Source organism: Anthonomus grandis, chromosome 6 (genome assembly GCF_022605725.1).
Source record: "Anthonomus grandis grandis chromosome 6, icAntGran1.3, whole genome shotgun sequence".
Lineage (NCBI taxonomy): Eukaryota > Metazoa > Arthropoda > Insecta > Coleoptera > Curculionidae > Anthonomus > Anthonomus grandis.
Window position 1 is genome coordinate 19,777,918 of NC_065551.1, and position 20,197 is coordinate 19,798,114.

General features: G+C 29.9%; 1 protein-coding gene and 1 long non-coding RNA gene across 4 annotated transcripts in view; one reads left to right on the plus strand and one right to left on the minus strand.

The window, feature by feature from the left end:
* LOC126737002 (uncharacterized) overlaps positions 1-1,075 on the plus strand; it is a 73,487-nt gene extending 72,412 nt beyond the window's left edge. For both annotated transcript variants that reach the window (XR_007660845.1, XR_007660844.1), the window contains exon 3: positions 899-1,075. This is a non-coding gene — a long non-coding RNA (uncharacterized LOC126737002). The remainder of the gene's footprint in view (positions 1-898) is intronic.
* The window catches only part of LOC126737001 (transcription factor SOX-5-like), a 416,570-nt gene that overhangs the window by 170,737 nt on the left and 225,636 nt on the right, over positions 1-20,197 (minus strand). The gene's annotated exons all lie outside the window — the stretch shown is intronic.

The following is a 20,197-nucleotide window of genomic DNA, read 5'->3' on the forward strand; positions in this document are numbered from 1 at the left end:
CTGTAGCCGTGTAGATGAGCTGCTCAGCTTCCGCTCTCTCTCTATGTAAGAGGTTCGCGAAAGCTCGCACTGTTGTGAAGGCGGGGCGTCCCCCAAGAGAGACTCCCACAAGACAGTGACGATCCGCTACGCTTTCTTGCGTAATCTTTTTCGTACTTATTAACCTGATTGTTTTCCTTTTGGCAACAATGTGCACGTCGTCGTCGAACGTCGGGGGGGTATTTATGTAATTTTTTTTGTGTTGGCAAGAAAATGTGAATCGGCGCCATTTTTGCGCGACGATTGAATCATTTAATTGTTTTTTAGTTTTACGCTGGAATAACAGGTTACCTGGATGACGTGTATTTATTGCTGACATTTCGCTTGACGGAGTAGCTGCGATCGTTTTCCTTTTAATTTTGGAAAATTTTTGAAAAATATGTATAATGAATAATCTTGTGTTCTATTAAAAAACCCCAATAGGTCTTTTATTTTAAGATTTTATTTTACGTAAAAAAAAATATTATTTTTATTTAAAATGGACTTAATAAAATAGATCTTCAGCCATATTATTATTAAAATGTGAGCATTTAAAACCTAAAATTATAACATAAAAAAGTTAGTAGGAGAAATCTTTTCTCCACAAATAAAATGCTAATCCTAATTTCAGGAAAGATGCATTTCGGCAAGTATTTCATGCCTTCATAAGACTTTCTTTAGTAATTAATTATTCGGGAATATAAATTTAATTAATTAGGAATATATTTTATTTTTTGTTTTCTTATTCTGGATGCCATACCTCTATACATTATAATGCAGTGTAACACATATTTTATTTTATTTTTTACATCATGGTGATTCAATAATATCTTTTAGGTGCTAAGTTAAGTTTTTTTTACATTCTATGTTTTTTTACTAGGTTCAAGATACAGTTGGCAAACCGATGTGATTTCGATAATCTTGGAGGCATGAAGGAAATTATTTCCTTAGATCATGGCTGAAAATTTTGGTGACCGAGTATACTGGTATCGTGACACATAATTTTTTACAATTGGACACCTCAATCTCCGTTCTTTAAATACTAGATTTCATGACCTAGAAAATTATTTACGTAAATGTTAATTTGACATTTTTGCCCTTACTGAAACATGGCGTTCCTATAATCAAGATCTTCAGAGGTATAAAGTAAATGGTTAAAAGCTAGTAATGAAGGACAGAGTTACGGGAAGAGGGGGCGGCATCGGAATGTATATTAAGTCCCATTTACAATACGATTTTATAGACTTAAATATTGTCTCCTAGACCTCTAAATTTATGGATATAAAATTTAAATTAAACAAGCAAAGTGTTATTGTTATATCCCTATATCGCCCGCCTTCCACAGACGTCGATCTGTTCCTGCATTTTTTGAAAATTTGTTAGCCCTTTTTATGATGAAGTGGTGATTTTAATATTGACTTTCTTAAACCCTTAAACTATTTATCTGTGCTAAGTTGTCTAGATAAATAAATTTGATTTAAATTGGATAATTACAGAACTCACTCGATTTTGTTTGCGTATTTCTTTAGTAGCCCATTGGACGTGATAATAACTAATAAAGTGCTCTCCCTTAAAAGTTGCAACTTAATACCACTTTCAACTGCGATTTCTGCGGTCAACATCTTATTTATGCAATTTTTAATGTTCGTATAGAAAAAACTAAAGCCAACTATTTTACTACAATAATATTTCTAATAATCGAGATGGCTTTGATTATATTGCTAGTCTCTTACCATGGGACAAAATTTATTATTCTCCTAATTAACTAAAAAGTTAAATATTTTTAATTTAAGTATACTAATATAAATAAACTTAAGAAAAATAAAAGTAAGCCTTCTACTCCATGTAAAATATGAAACTCCTTATAAAACTAAGAGACAAAGTACATACAAAATATTTAAAAACTAAGAGTGATCATTGCCTCCAGTACTATCGTAATTTCTAAAAATTGTATTAAACACGCATCATACGTAAGCAAAATGGCTAGTTATGCAAATTATCTTAAACAAAGAAATATGATACAACATACCTGCAGCATTATCTGAAGCAAATATACTCAATGATTTTTTTGCTAGATCTAATAAATAAAATGATATTACTTGCAAGGAAATAATTTTATTATATCAAGACAATAAAGCATTTAAGTTTCCCAATTTACTGAATTTTAATCTTACGGATGCGATTATTTTATAAAATAGTATAAATTCAGTTGGTACTAATTCAGTAGGCCATGATAGATTATCAATAAGCGATGTAATAACTTGTTGTCCATTCTCTAGCACTCCTTTCAATATTATTAATTTCTGTATCTTGGAAAACCAATTTCCAGACTTGTGGGAAAGAGCTATCATTAAACTATTTGCAAAACTCCAAAGAAATAGATCTAGAGCTAAAGATCTACGTCTAATATTTTATTGTGTTGTCAAAGGTTCTTGAGAGATACATGTATAATCAAATTATTTCATTCTGAAATCCTTATAAAATTATATCTGAATATCAATCCAGGCTTAGGAAACAGCTTAGTACAACCACTTGTCTTGTAAATATTACGAATGATCTCACGCACTATTAAGAACAACAACAATTAATAACCTTATATTTACTAAATTTAAGTATCATATAATATGTTGCTGGCTAAATGAAATTTCTTTGGTTTTTCTGATATTTCAGTTGCAGAAAAATCATACCTGGCCAATAGGTTTCAATACGTGGAGAGTGATTCTCACCCCTTTTACTCAAAATCTAAATTTATTTCTGTTACTGCCGGGGTACCTTAGGGATCTCTATTAGGATCCTTATTATTCTCATTATATGTAAATACTTGACATGAAAAATACTATATCGCATACAAAATACAATAATATGCGGATGATTCTCAGATTTATGTATTGTTCTCATTAAACTCCTTACTACACTTACAAACACAACTCAAATAATTTACATACATATACAGTGCGAACGTAAAGGTTGGAATACATTCATTTAAAATTCAGGGGTATGTTCAAAAAAAAAACGCTCGGACATGTCGATTTTTATTTTTAACTGCGGGTTTTCTTACTATGATTTTATGTATACAGGGTGGCCCAAAAATAAGCTACGGTCATCAACGTAATTTTTTTAAATGTAAACACCTATTTTTTATTTTAGATTTAGGTTCTACGTCAAATTCTAAGTACATTTCATGTACCATGTCCTATACCTAAACTCGACCGTTGACGATTGAACACAATAAAAGGCTATTTTTGGAAGAGTTATTTATATCAAGCAACCTATCAGTTATTGTTTGGTTATTTACATTTGTGGTTGGTGTTTTTGATTGTTAACTTGTCACAATTTGTTGACATCAAATAATTTTGAGTGAATTTAGTTTGATTTAGATGCCTAAGCAAAGTTTTGCTTGTGTTAAGTTTATCAAAAGATAAAATTAAAATTTCAAAAAATGGTACGTCTTAGTGAGCGAGAGCGAATAGAGATTTTGATGATGATTGGTTATGGAAACAGGATGCGCACTCAGATGGAAGTCTGTGAAATTTATCATGCCAAGTATATCTCAAAGTACTGTCAGTAAAATAGAACAGAAATATCGGGATTTGGGTCATGTCAGGGATAATTATACGAAAGGTCGGTCAAGTATATCAGAAGAGAAGCAACTAAATGTTTTGCTGGCAGTTGAAGAAGATTGCCATAAAACGACTCGCAATATTGCGTTAGAAAATCAGATATCCCAGACATCCGTCGTTAAGTATTTAGGTATAAATAAATGGCACCCTTACAAAGTTCAATTGGTTCATGAACTAAATGAAGATGACCCAGATAGGCGTTTAGAATTTTGTGAGAGACTTATGGACTCGTGCCATGCTAATCCACAATTTTCAAAAAAAATTGTATTTTCTGATGAGGCAACGTCTTGTTTTCATGGTAGTGTAAACCGGCAAAACTGCCGATATTGGGCTACTGAAAATCCGCACTGGATGATGGAATGCCACAGCCAAGTCCCTCAAAAAGTAAATGTTTGGGCGGGGGTGAATGAAAACAGGGTTATAGGGCCCTTTTTCTTTGAAGGATACTTGAATGGTGAGAGGTATTTAGAGTTTTTAGAAAATGACTTGGTTCCATGCTTTGCCACTTTATACCCCGATCCAGAAGACCCGGATATATTAGATAATTCCTTATGGTATCAGCAAGATGGAGCTCCAGCCCATTACACTCGTCCCGTGCGCCAGTACCTGGATACCGTTTTCCCTGGACGTTGGATTGGTCGGAGGGGTGCAATTGCCGGCCAGATCGCCAGATCTGACTCCTTTAGATTTTTTTTTGTGGGGGTATCTTAAGTCCAAATTTTATGTTAATCGGCCAAACAACATTGAAGACTTAAAAATTAGAATAACGGAAGAAATAAGATTGATAGAACCTTCTGTTATCGATAACGTTTTACAAGAATTTCAGCATCGACTGGGATATTGCCAAGAGGTTCGTGGCAGCCATTTTCAACACTTAATAAATTAATTAAAATATTTTTATGTATTTTTGCTTGATATAAATAACTCTTCCAAAAAGAGCCTTTTATTGGGTTCAATCGTCAACGGTCGAGTTTAGGTATAGGACATGGTACATGAAATGTACTAAGAATTTGACGTAGAACCTAAATCTAAAATAAAAAATAGGTGTTTACATTTAAAAAAATTACGTTGATGAACGTAACTTATTTTTGGGCCACTCTGTATACATAAAATTATAGTAAGAAAACCCGCAGTTAAAAATAAAAATCGACATGTCCGAGCGTTTTTTTTTTGAACATACCCCTGAATTTTAAATGAATTTATTCCAACCTTTACGTTCGCACTGTATATGCTAAGGCTCATAATATGAAAGTAAACCCTTTAAAATTATGTCTCTTATTTTTAGGATCCAGTAGAAATAACATAGAACATAAGTCACTTTAAATAAAAAAATTAGCAAAACGAAAATATGGCAAAACCTAAAATTTTCATATAGTAAATTTTACTTATACCAAACTATTGTATATACAAATATATACAAAAAACTATTGTAGTAATATATGTTACTTTGGGTATATAAAGACTAAAATTAAGTATAAATGTATAAGTACTAAGTACATTACGTAAAAATTGACAAATTTGCTTAACATAAGATTTCTCATAAAAAATCAGAAGGACTTCAAAAGGGTTTTTTTATCAAAAAAAATCGGAGTTTAATTAACTAAGTAACATCAATATATATAGGTGAATTAAATAATAAGCATTTTAATAGTAAATAATGTGTTGATATTTTCTTAAGTTTAAACTAGCTTTTTAAAGATCTTCTCATGTAATACTAAAGAGGATGATAGTGGAAATTCGAAATCTGGATAAAATTACATGGTCAATGGAATGGCCGTTTGACCCCTATTCCTATTAAAAATTTTAAGGTTAGCTATCACTCTCACGTAGGGGTTATTGGAAAAGATTTGTAAGTGCGAGATTATTTTATTCCCCTAAAATATATGTAAAAATAAGACTAAATTCTTTTTAATCAATCATGTCACACTTTTGATGAAATATGTGATATTCAGGAAAAAATTATTTAAGAAAATATAATGTTTATCGGTACCGAAAAAAATATTTTTTTTTACAATTTAAATATAAAATTATAAAACACAACACAAAAATTTTAGTTCTAAAATATGTAAACATGAATTTAATGTATGAATATTAAACATACATTTTTTAATATATATATTAATTTAACATGATAATTCCAACTCATATTATTGTGCATTTCATAGTACACGTCGTGTTCATCACAGCCAGTGATGCTGCTTATAATTTCGTTATCACTGGAATCACTGCTCTGGGGTACTTTTCGAATATGCAATGGTTTCCTTGGAGACTTTTTATAATTTATACTAATTTTCGGAGTGTTCTACTCTTTGTTCTTCTTTTCTTTTTTTTACTTCTATTTCTTTCTTTTGGCGCTTCTGTGAAAATTGAAGTTTTACTCTTTCTTTGCCTACCATGCCCTTTGTGAGGTTGTACTTTTAGAAATAGTCTAACCGACTTTGGCAGAATTTTAGAAATAGACGAGGATGTAAAAGCCTCTTCTAATATTTTGTTTGTTGTTTCCTAAAGACGACTTCTAGGCGTGTTAAATTGATAGATGATTGTTCCTTAGAGTTTCAGGTTCTTTTCTAATAATCGATTTTTCTAGGGATGGGTGTGGACGATCTGAAAAACCTGATGACAAATATTGAGTTGTTAAATATATTCTCATTGAGGGCAATTATTCCAGTCACTCTAAGACCGGAAATGATATTTTAAGGAGTGAATGCTAGATTAAAAACTTTTCCACTAATTTTGCAAACGTCGTAAATTATTATTAATTTACCTGCATTTCCTGGTATGCACATTCACTCTTTCGTGGACTTACGTGGATGGTAATAGGCTTTAAATCGCCCAAATATAGAGCGGTCAAGAGATAGACATTTATAGCTCGTATGAGGAGGTATCGTTAGCAATTCCCGTCCAATTTCTTTTGCTTTATTAATTATTTTTATGGAAATAGATCAATGGTACTGTATTACCAGATCTATTTATAGTTGTAATTATTGTGACATTGGATCCATGCTCTCCTGTCATCATAGCTCCGACTTGCTTGGCACTTTTTGTGACGAGGACTTTTGGCGGGTTATGAACCGTAGAACAACCACTTTAATTTGTGTTTCATATTTGGTGTAATTGAAAGTTCGCTTTATCCAATATTATTTATAACTGGAAAAAAATTAACCTACTGTTTATTTAATAAATGCAGTCGATCGTGCTAAACTAGTAGCCTCCGGTTTTCACAGGGATAGTTCAAGATTTTATTTATGAAATAATCAGAATGATGTTTCGACTGTTTTTAAAACGATGGCACTGTTTACTGTATGACTAGATGAAACTGTTAAACCTAATCTACACAACGCTTTTGTTTTTCTTGAAAATTGTATAGTCTCCAGGTATAATTGTTCCTAGTAACAGCACTCTCCCTTAATCCTAAACTACTTTTGGAATTTTTTTTGTATGCTCTTAATCTAGTTCTGGTACGGTGCTGCATGCATTTTGTAGATTGTACAGCTATACAGGGATTTAATGTAGCCAACTTGTTTGCAAAATTATTTTCTTTGATATATAGTTTAAATAATTATTATAAGAAGTAGTAAAATAGGGAGACATTAAACATTAATGGAATTCCTAACAGAGTTTCAAACTTCTGCTCTCAAACTCTCTTTTATTTTATATATCTCATATTTAACAAGTTCCTATAATCTGGCTGTTTTTCTGAGATCTGGAAAATCTTATGTGTCACACTCATTCATAAAAGTGACGAAAGTAATGTCAAAACTATAGGCCTATAAGTATTTAATCAGTAATTTCAAAGGTTTTTGAGCAATGAGTTATGTTGACTTTGTTAGCCCAGTTTAAAAAAAAATTGCCTAGGCAATACGGTTTTACGCTTGGACGTTCTGTTGATGAACTTGTATCTTTTTACTAACTCTATGTTTGAAAACTTTGAAAAGAGTAATGAAACTTATGCTATATGCATCGAAAAAACTTTCTCATTATGGTCTGCCCGATGTGAGCTAGATAGCTTCCTATCTATCTGACAGATAGCAAAAAGCTATCACTGACAATCGTTTGACCAATCCCTTCAATGTAACATCCGGGATTTCCCAAGGAACTGATTCGGACCCCCTCTTTACTCACATCTGGATTCCTGATATTTTCAGATGACCTAAAATTATTTACTGCATTTGAGAATCCGACTAATATATTAAAACTGGAAAAAAATATTGACATATTTTTGAAAGCAGAAAAATCATATTTAGTCTTTTAATAAGTAAGTTGCTAGTACATTATTCTATCAATAATGTCATTCTTGAAGTGGTTAGTGTAATAAATGATTTAAGAGCTTACGCCTTTTTGACCTTTCTGACTTTGATGAAATGATTAATATGCCTAACCGTATGTTAGGATATATTAAGAGAACCTGTAAGGATCTTCATAATGTGTTTGCAATTAAAACATTTTTTATCGCTTTTTCTAAGTCTATGCTATTCTATCGAAATTAGGAATAAAACTTTAACTGTCAGAAGGCAATATTATAATGCAATAAATTTATAAGGGAATATTATAATGTTATTAATGTATTAATATATAATGTATTAAGAGCCCTGGGTGTTTAGAGGCTACTTTTACAATTCTTCTTGCAGTCAATAAAATGTCGTCCACTAAAAAAAATTAAATTAGTAGCTAAGAAAATCGTTCTTTCTCAGGTTAAAACTTATTAATTATCTATCTAAGCTTAACTCTAAAAGGCATATTTTACGTTATTAAATAAGTATATACAGACATAATATATAAAGTATTATATCCATTTGCTTATTATGAATTCCTATTTGAAATTAAAAAAAAAAAACGTTCGCCATGCTCATTTCAGTTATGCATTACATAAGAAATATACTGCAAAATGTCTAAAATATTTAGCAAATGTGTAATAGATAATTTATTTAATATTTGAATAACAGATTACTTTAATGACTATATTTATGTATATGTATTATCTAGCTGATATTACACTTGATCGAGCAGTGTCAATGAATATATTATTTTTAACTATATTAAATTATCTTTTGTGCAAATTTTTATTAAAAATAACTAATATTTTTGCTTTTTTTTTAAATAGCCTTTTGTTTTTTTTTAATCCTTCAGAAAAACCTTATGGCTATACCTACTTTACAATAAATTAAAAGGCAGCAACATAAAGTCTCGTTACTACTTTACAATATTTGTGTGAATAAATAAGCATAAGTAATATTAAAAAATGATATTTTTAATAAAAAAATATTTTTATACGGCCTTTATATTATTCTCAGTTTTTTTACTATTATAAGAAACAACAAAAATGTTTATGTTAGGAAAACTTTAAATTTTTGTAAATAATTATGTTATTAAAAACGGAAAAATCGCTAATAGCCACATTTAGTTTTTTTAATTCTAAGAAACCTAGTTTTTTAGAAAGTTTGTTGCATCTTGGTACATTTAATAAAAAACAGCATAAAAGACAATCTTTGTGTTCGTTTTACTAATTAAATTATAATTTATATTTATAATAAAATAGATATAATAACATACCTTTTTGTTTTTTCGGCTTTTACAGAAATCGCAACGTTAAAAAGTCATTTTCAATTTTTTAAATGGAGTTTTTTTTTAATTAAAAGTTTCAATGATGAAACTATACAATTTTCAAGGATATAAAAAATATTTTTCTTTTAAAAACCTTAAAAAGTTATTTTAAGTAGACGAAAAGAAGCAGGAAGAGTTCAGAAGCACGAAGAAATCATAAAATTTAAATCAATAATTAGCATCTTTTCTAAATGAAATTTTTTAAAACTAAAGATTATTATCCCAATATTTAAAAAGGGAAATCCGTTTTTCAATCTTTCTGAATTTTAAGAGTGATGTTTAAAATATTTTATGACAAGTTAATATTTTATTTCAAAAGTAATATTTGTTTGTCTCAGCATCAATTCATAATAAATAGATTCAGTGGGTTTGTTCTTTCGTAACAGATAATAACTAGTTAGTTGGAATTAGTTGTTGTAAAAATTAGTTGGAATAAAAACTATGTAAACAGCCATTTAAATCTTAACTTCTCACGACTAAATACAGAGTCCCTTATCTTATATCTTTATCCCCTTTACTTTCCTTGATCTTTAGTAATGATCTGTTTCAATAGTTAGGTCCCTCATTTGAACCAGTTATGTCGCTTCGCTGACAACACGTTTATTACTATTAAGAGTTAAATAATTTAGAGATACAGTAGAAAGGGCAAATACACAAAAATCACAAAAATTCACAAATTTCTCATTTTGGTATAATAGACATAACAGACAAAATGATTTGTCCTCACAACCCGTTTCCCAATGACTCCCTTATTGAACATAAACGTTGATCATAACCATTTATGTTATGCAATAACATAAATGGTTAAAATACAAACAACATGTATTGGATTATCCCAAAAATCCCTTTTATCACTTAAATCTTTGTGCTATTTTCCATTTAGTAAGTAGTACTTTTCAAGGTCTTTGAATGAAAACTGTCGTTAGTGTATTTAGACTTTAGACATAATAAGACTCTAATTACTAAAAATTAGGAAATAATTTTTTACCGTTTAAGATTTCTGTAAAATCTTGGAAAACAAAAAAAATATGTTTAAAAATTATGTTTTTTTTATTATCAATTTAAAGAATACTTTTTTAATAAAATGTACATGGAAGATTGTTTATTATACTAATTTTTCCATAATGTACCTGTAAATGTATGTGAATGTAATGTATGTGAATTTTCTGTTTTTAATAACGTAATTACCTGAAAAAAAATACAATTTTCCTAATGTAAGCATTTTTGTTGTTTCTGATGATCGATTCGTTAAAAGTTTTCTGAAGGACTAAGAAACAACAAAGTACTATTTTTATCAAAATAAAAAGATTTGTATTTTTTATTTAAATGTACACAGAAGATTATTTATTATACTAAAAAAAAATTATATTTATTACTTCCATCATATTTCTTAACGTTAAGATTTCAGTACAAACAATAAACAATATTCTTGAAAATAAAAAAAATGATCTTTTCTATTATAAATTTAGAATTTTTTAAACTAATATATCCGCTTGTTAGGTTAATATTTAAGTTAATATACATGGGGGATATTTTGCAAAATATATAAAATATTTAGCGAATATTTTTTTAAATTGTAAGTCTTATTATTTGAATAACAGGTTATTCGATTCGAAAGTTTTTCGATGTTCAACAAAACAAAAATGGTTTTTCCTAATTAAGCTGGTCTTACATTTTGACACAAGAAAATGTTGACCATATTAATTTTATGGATTACATAGGATAAGTATTGTGATAGGATAAATATTCAGGTGAGTATTGTATATGTAAAAATAATTTTAAAAAACCTATGTATTCTTATGCGATTCTCATTACTTTTCAAAATATAGCGTAATTACAAAGGAACAAAATTCCCTTCAATAACATATGTAGTTTTGATTATCGGCGCTGTTTTAGCAGATGTTCAAATATACCGCCAGTAACCTCTAAGCATATTCTAATTCGTCTGTAAAGGGCGTTTGTAGCATTTCTAAGTTATTTATGACTTTCTTTAATAAACACTGCTGCATTTCTGGTGTGTCGAATTACGGCTTCCAGAGTGTCGACTTTTAATTTGTACACCTTATTTTAAAACCAGCCCGACAAACAATAGTTTAATAGTCTAAGGTCTGGAGATCTTGGAGAATCTCTCCACTAATAGAAACACTGTGACCAATCCATAGTCCTGGAAAGAACCTTGATCTGGCGAGCTAAATATGCGGGAGCTCCATGGTGCTGATAATACATTTGCATTCTGATGTTAAGAGAAATGTCCTCTAATAATGCTTTTATCTCATTTCGCAAGAAAAATAAGAAGTTCCTTCATGTTAAACGATTTTCTAAAATATGTGAACCAATTAATCATCACACGTTTACCAAAAATTTGTGCTAAAAATTAGTTTTGACTGTTGTGTATGAATTTTCTGACCAAACATGAGATTTGTGAGTATTGTTGATGCCATCACGGTTGAATATTGCTTTATCGGTCAAAAGTATGCGCGATACAACAGGATGATTATCATTTATCCAACTACAAAATTGCATACGCCTAACGTAATCTTCTGATTGTACAAAATGTATCAAACAATTGGTACCTACCAAAACAAGTGAGAATCTTTTCACGTGTACAATACTTACCTGGAGTTTGATCGGTTTCTCCCGGCTCATCCTGTATACTATCATATTTATAGTTTTTTGGGATGTAAGATAATATTTAAATTTAAAAAGTTTTTGGAAATTTTGCTTTTTGCAATTTTTTACTATATAGTAACTTTTTGTCACAATTTTCTACTATTTTGAAATTTTATTTGCGCAATTTTGTGAATTAAGAGTACAATTTTGTTACATTTTGTTATAATTATTGAATCTAAGTTGCTTAAATTTAACTAAAATTATACTTACCGGCCATTTTTTGGATTTACACTATCATTATATTGGGATTTTCTACTATTATTGGGTATATAATTTTCAGGACGTGCTCTGTTATTCAAAAAATTTAATTTCTTAGATTGAGCACCTGAATATTATAAAATTAATATTACTGCATTATTTTCTTAGAATATTTTATGAAAATTTTGCCTATACGAAATTAATTAAATCATTTTGATCAGGAATAATAGGTTTAGATCACCCATAAATAATCACACTTACCCACCATTATAATTAAGTAAGCAAGGTGTTAAAAATCAATTAATATGCAAAGTTTCCAGCATTGATTTTAAAACGCATTAACTGTTTCCTGTGTACAAACTAGTCAACTATTAAAAAATTATAGGTATATACTAATAAAACAATAATTAGCGTTAAATTAATTCTGTGCTATTAGTAGTGTGCTAAAATATTTTATGATGCTGCTCAATAGAATTTAATTATTCTTAGAAAAAAAATCTTTCAAACTAAAAAGCAATAAACTCAATATTTAAACATTGATGGCAAAGTATCTGTATTATAAAATACTTTCAGATTAAACAACATCAGCAATTAAAAAAAATCACAAGTTTTTATCAAAATTCTCCTGTCAAAAGAAGCCGCGTATTGTCTTAAAATCCACACGTATACAATGAGAGACTGTTTGGTACATAACGGTGTTGTTTTTCTACTCAGCATTTAACAAAGCGATATCAAAAGGCGGCAAAGATAAACGCGATGCAGTATCAAGCAAAAAGGCCTTTTAATATTATTATAATGTGCCATTAAACGCCCGCATTGTGTTTTTCTTTTCGAAGAAAATTTGTCTGATAGTCAAAAAAAATATGGTTTTGTGATAGTGTTTGGCTGAGTAGAGTTTTAAAGTCATGGGAACTTTATAAAAATAGCAGTTGATGAAAAAGATTAGTATCTAAAAAGGCATAACTTAATTGGATACGATGTGTCATAGTTTAACTTCAGATACGGCGAATTCTAGAAACCCCGAATATTAAGGTCAGGAAGCCTTTCGCGAATTGTTTTTATAATCCCGGCTGTCATATTTACAGAATTCTTTTTTCCAGAATACCATCTATTATTTAGTGATAAGGTTTGGATGAGTAGACGAATTTAAAAGTCATTCTATGCGAACTATATAACCATATATAAGTGTATTTCTGAATTAAGGACAAATTAATATACAAATTACATATGTACAGGGTGTTTGGCGGAGAGTTAGCCAAACTTGGTGAGCATATAGATAGGCTCAGATAGAAGATATTTTCTTAATAAACTTGTGTTCTAAAAGTCTCGGCTTTTTATATCATTAATTTTGTGTTATTTTCAGGATTTTCAAAAAATTATGCCTTTTGACATCTTTGAATTTTTTCAGCATATTTTTCACGTTTTTTTTACATTTGTATTTAATCTGTAATGTATCCTGAATCTAAAAAAAATCAATATCAAGTACAAATAATACCGAAATAATTCGTTTTGAGCTCAAAAAAATTATACAAGTTGCAAAAAAAGTTATGATGGTAACTTTAACTTGACGCAAAAAAAAACTAAAATCTATCAAGATGTTCAGGTAGTTTTAAAAACATCTCCAGTTAATACTCTTTTGAATGATACAAAAAAACCAAAATGTCCTCTATCTGAGCCTATAGATAGGCTTGGCCACCAAGTTTGGCTAACCCTCCACCAAACACCCTTTATATGTTGTATATAAGTGTATTTTTGAATCAAGGACAAATTACTATCCATATAAGTTATACACAAATCCATAAACTAATTGAGATAAATTGTCACAGATTTATTTAATTATAGTTTATTTTGATAGTAAATTTACTACTCTAGAATCAAAGAGAGAACTAATTTAAGATAAAATTAATATAATTTAATGTCAACAAATTCATCCGATCAGTCTTGTTCCAGAAAATATTTTATTTCTTCTTCTCGCAATTTTTTTTTCATTAAGATGAGATGATAATTTCTTTTTTCAACCCCAAATATAATTTGCTCATACTATTTAGTTAAAATAAAATATGCGGTATTTTCATTTAAAATAAAGCCTTACTAAAAGAAAAACAAATCATAATTTTATACAACATTTAGATACATAACTTAATTGCATATGGTTGTCTCAGTAAATTTTTTTAGGTAAGACTGCTTTAGAACTTCCTAAAGCTTTTATAGGACATTCCTTGAGGTTATGATCAAAATTTTTAGATAATTAATATATATTTCCAGAATATTTAAATAGAGCACTCGATAAAGATCTTGTAAGCTTTTTAAATATTATCAATTCACCTTTTTAGACAGTATTTAAATCAAATATATACTGCTGCAGCAGTATCTTATTTATTGTATGCATACAATAGAAATTAAGATCTAATAGTATATAGGAGTGAGAACTAATTCTTTAGTCCAGAACTACTAGAACGAGCAACTTAAATTTAGGGATTTGTTCTTTAAAGAATCGTTATCCTTGATCTTCTTTTTATATTTTTACTGAATTTTCAAGTATATTTAAAAATTTGGTAATCACAATGCATTTAGAATCCAATTATAGAATATTGCAGTCAGATATCAAATCGAGTAATATTTGTTGAAAAGTTGAAAAACGGATCATAATCTAAATGATACCATATTAATTATCCTTATAAGATGTGGTAATATGATATTGGTTTGCACCATGAGTCCTACGGGGAATTGTGTCTCACAAGCTCTCATGATTCCTCGTAAGAAAATGAAGAGTTCTTTAGTGAATAATTTACTCCCAAGAAGCATTGGAATGATTTCTGATATTGAATTTGTAAATACCAATCTGTTCTTAGAATACCTTCACCACTTTAAAGAAAACGTACAGCCGACTAAAAAGAATCTAGTGCTGCTGATATTAAATAACCACAGTATTTCTTTGACTGCTGTTAACTTTTGTCGTGACCATGATATCGATTTACTTATGGGTCCTTCACCCAATTTGCTTACAGGTGTAATTCATGATCAAGAAGCAATCGAGGACATCTTATGGATCAAACAGAGGTGGCTGAACTAGTAAAGTGGCTTTTAAGAAAGTTTCTGCAGTTAGCAATGCTACTTCAGGATTTAAGACTTGGATATGACCTATCAAAAAGGAGATTTTTTAAAGAAGATTTCATGGCAGTTTTTGTGACTGAAAATTTCATCTACGTAGTTCATCAAAACAAAATATCTTAAAAAATAGTAAAGCTACTATATTTACTACAGCACTTTCTACTTCAGAATTTTTGAGTTAGTGATTTTTTTGGGTATAAAGTCACTTTTGTCACAAAAATCAATATAAAAAGTCTTACCTTATACGCTAAATTATCAAAAAAAAAAAAAAGAAGAAAATAGACTTATTCACACATTAAGAAGAAATATGAACTTAAATCTTTAATGAAAGTAAAAGTATCGTCAAAAAATTGAGTTTATATTTCTTCTAAATATGTGAATTGAGTATATGAGATAGTATTTTCTAAATTAATTTATACTGTAAAAGTGACGTAATATCCAAGAAAATAAGCAACTTATTATGAATTCGTCACAAGAAATTTACAGATTTTACTTATACAGAGTACAGAGTCTTTGTTAAGTACTTTCAATGCGTCAGTAGTATTAGAACCTTTACTGAGTACGTCTTCAGGTAGTCAAAGTTAGAAAAGAACAGCTAAGAAGAAAAAGAAAAAAGAACTAAAAAAAGCAACGTTTAAAATCAAAACAAGAAGGTACTCGTACACCTAAACCTACCAAAATTTCTAGAAAAAAGCAATATTTATAGTTCGATAAAAATGATCTCGTTTTAATTAATTTACCTCGATAGATAAGTGTTAAGTATTTTAAGCCTTATTATTAATATAATTTGAGATAAAGAGTATTTGTGATAGTGTGTTAGTTCTAAGTGCATACACTTACACACAGCACACACATACTCCAATATTGGACAAATCCGTTTTGTTAAAAATGCGTAAATGTACGAGTTCTAAGTAAATTTTATTTCATTAATAATACCATTAAAAATGGTACTATTATAAAAATGATTTCAAGATATGTAATAATTGTTAAATCAATAAAGCCCTTAAATGAATATTGTGTTTATAATTTATTTCATACGAAAACTATAGTGGTATAACAGTAGAAAAAATACAGTCTTGGTCCACATGACTCTAGCCTCAAAGATTTTAGTTGATAATTTTTCATCTACGTAAGCTAGAACCGTAAAATAAGTTTAATTATTTACTTTTGTTAGTGACAGTATATCCTATATTATGCGACTAATAACTATCAAAGCTATTATTCTTCAAGTCTCAGCTGTGAATAAAATTTTCTCTTCCAGGAAGTCATTACACACAAATCATGTATATATTCTTTGGAAAATGTCGTACAAGCAATTTTATAATAATCAATGTTAGTTAATTTATAGGGTATAATAATTCTTAGGTCAGCAAATCCTTGATAGCTTAATCTTGAGGTATTTTGCTATTAACTTTAAACCTGCATAACCTAGAATTGGATGAAATATATGTCTTAGAAACTCTCATCAGACTCTTAAATTAATAACGTACAAGCACAATATTTAACCTACGTCATCCCACGTTAGAAAAGTTACGTAAAGTCCCAAGTGGGGCACATTTGTATCCCATCATGAAAATGATACTACTGATACATTTACATGTTTTTAATTATACAAATACATAAAATAAACTTGTAACTAACCAAATTATAAAAAAACATAGTTAATTTTCTTTGCACTTAACACACTTCACTTCTTTTACATGGTGTTCCACACATACGAAATTTTGACACTCCTTGCAAAGTTGTCTAGATTTGCGATCTCTATTTCGATCACAGAGATAATAACGTCCACTTTTAAGTCTTTCATTTTGGTTTTCAACTGGAGGAGATGCCAAGTCTGGAACAACATCGCGCATATACTGCCTTAGCGTCTTGCTCAAGCGTCCTGAGTTATTATATCTTCGTACAATATATTCTTTTACCAAAGATTCTCCTAACTGAAGCAAAAAATATCGTCGGTCATCCTTAGAATTTTGAATTTTTGGATACTTGATGTCCCATAAAATAAAAGAGTTTAGTGCCGCAATATCTAATAATTGGCCAAAAATTGCCATTGGCCATCGATTGCAAATTCTGCGAGCAGAGTATTGCTTTACCATTTTATCTGTGGTGTCTACAGCACCCTTTGTATCATTATAATGAAGTATAATATGATGTTTGTTCTTATATTTTTCATCTGCAACAGTATTATCATGATGTTCCGTAGACAATAAAATAACTGCTTTGCCTTTGCTAGGTGTATAAGACATAATAGTGTGTTCTTTTGTGAATGCAAACACTACAAACATACTAACATACTACATGCAAACATACTAGAAAATTCAGGCCTAAATAATTTTTGCAACTCGTTTGGAATGTATGATTTATTTTTTCTGAAGGTTCCACACAGGGTAGGTTTTTTTTCAGCAAGCTTATCTGCCAGGGGTAGACTTGTAAAAAAATTATCAGTAGTTACTCCATATTCAGTGCCAAGGGGTTGAATAAGATCCAGAACCACTCTCTCACCCTGATTTTTTTCTGGTTTGTTATTTATTTTACCAAGATAAACCTGTAAATTTGTACTGTACGAATTTTTACCATCCGCCATTGCCCAAATTTTAAGGCCATATTTATCGGGCTTACTTTTCATGTAAACGCGAAAAGGACATCTCCCTCTGAAGGAAACAAGTTGCTCATCTATAGTAACATGTGACCCAGGTGAATAGGCCATGATACAATTTTGAACAAACAAATCAAAAACTTCTCTAATTGGCGCCAATTTATCGTTTATCTTACGCTGAGGTCTAGTAGAATAGTCGTCAAATCGAATAAATGCTGTAAGCAACTGAAATTCGTTACGTGACATACTTGCCGGAATAATAGGCCTGACATATTTCTTATCTGTACACCATAACATTTTTTGGGGCTCCTTGGATCAGCAGGATTCCTAGGTACGCCTTGATTTCCGTAGAATCGGTAAGATGTCAAGTTCGTTGCAATTTATGTGGATATTTTTCATTCCATTGTCTTATTACCTATGACAAAATAATTCTTAATAAGTAACAGTAAAATAAAGAAAACTAATAATACTAATAAATATTATCAAATAAAATTTTAAATAAGGTCAATGAAAAAGGAAACTTACCTCTTCAGGTTTTCTATTCGTTTGAACTACTAATATATTCAATATATTGTCTGACATGAACAGTAAAAAAGCTTCAATTTCAGTGGTAAAATTTGAACTATACGGAGTAAGACCTTGTTTATTCTTTATTACATATTTAGTTCCTCTGCGTGTCTGAGGATAGGGAACTTTTGACCACTGGGACAATCTTTAGATTTATAAAATAGATTTCCACCGTCCATAGACTCTTGCTGTTTCTGCTCCACAGATGTGCCTTGACTGTCACTACATTCAATAAGATCCGACTCCTCGTCATTTATTTCCGGTTCCCCGTCACTTTCCTCATCGTCAGACAAAATTACGACAAATTCCCCTATTTCATCATCGGAGTCTGCATATAATAACCGTTCTAATTCGGCATCACTAAGGCCTTTCGACATTTTTGATTAAATTTAAAGAAAGCGAAATACCACAAAACTCGCAAAACTAACTGCTAAAACAAAACACTTCAATGGCTTTGAAATAAATAAAACAGTAAATAAGTCTGCGCACACTGCAAGGACCACTCTACTAATCAATTACTATAAGTAGTAATGGTCTATTTTTAGAAGCAGCGCGCGCCGGATCAAAGTACAAAGCACCGCCAAGCCAGTAGGCGTGCATTCCCACGTGGGGTATAAATGTACCCCAGGCTATTCAAACAACTTTATTTTTGAAAAACCGGGAAAAAAATGTGGTTTAAAAGGCAGTAAATATTTACAAAGCTTTTATTAACAGAAAATAAAATTCTTCACAAAAAATAAGCTTATTTTGGGCAAATATGCAAGAAAAGAGATGTATGGGGTACATTTGTACCTCACCCGGGAAGTCGAAGGTTAAAGCCACACCAATGCTTATAGTATTTATCCTAGAAAAATCCTCAGCTTACATAAATATGATTAAATAATTTTGAAGCTGGCAATAAAATAAACCTTTGTTCTATTAAAGAGCAAATTAATAAATTAAATTATATTACAATTAATATTCCATTACATTTTAAACTTAACATAAAATTCAAAATCTTACTGAAAAAGTTTATAATTATATATTAGTCCCTCGTAAAACAGGATATTGCAAAGACTATTAAAGGCAAAAGGGCTAACAGGGTTAACCGCATTATCTCATGCCACGGAACAACATATAGATTATCCAAGTTCTCGAACCCCTCGCACAAATTCTACTGCGATGTATATTTTATGAACATCGGTGAACTTATAATGACGTTCTGCTCGGAGCCCTTTGATTCGAAACAAACGGTTAATGTGCCAAAGTAAAGACCAGGAAATTTCACTCTCTCGAAGCAAAAGTTAAAATCTGACCCATAAAAGGGTTTTGCTTTGGCACATTTTTTTTTGGGAAAAAACCGGAAAAGTTAAAGAGTTTACTGTACATAAGAGTCTATTAACATACAAATCGAAGAATTTAGAAAAATTAATCCATAGCATATTTTTTCCCACACCTTCACCATACAATTCCTAGACGACTTAATCATATGAGATATGTTAGTGGTGTTAATGCCACCCAGTGCTGCTATTACATACATATTTATTTTATATCTAAATATACTTACCGCATTTACATAAGTCCAAGTAAAAGCTTAATGAGCAATTTGAATTTAATTTTATTTTATTATAAAACATTATTGTAGAGTCTCGCACTATACCCATTTGCATAGATCGTAAAATTTTATGAAACCCTCTCGTAAATAAATTTATTACATTATATTTGTCTTAATGGGTTTTTACGCATATGGTTATTGTTTGATTTTATTATTAAAAATGATGTAAATTACTTAGTTTTAATGAAGAACAAATGTCTTTAAAGAGTTCAAAAAAAT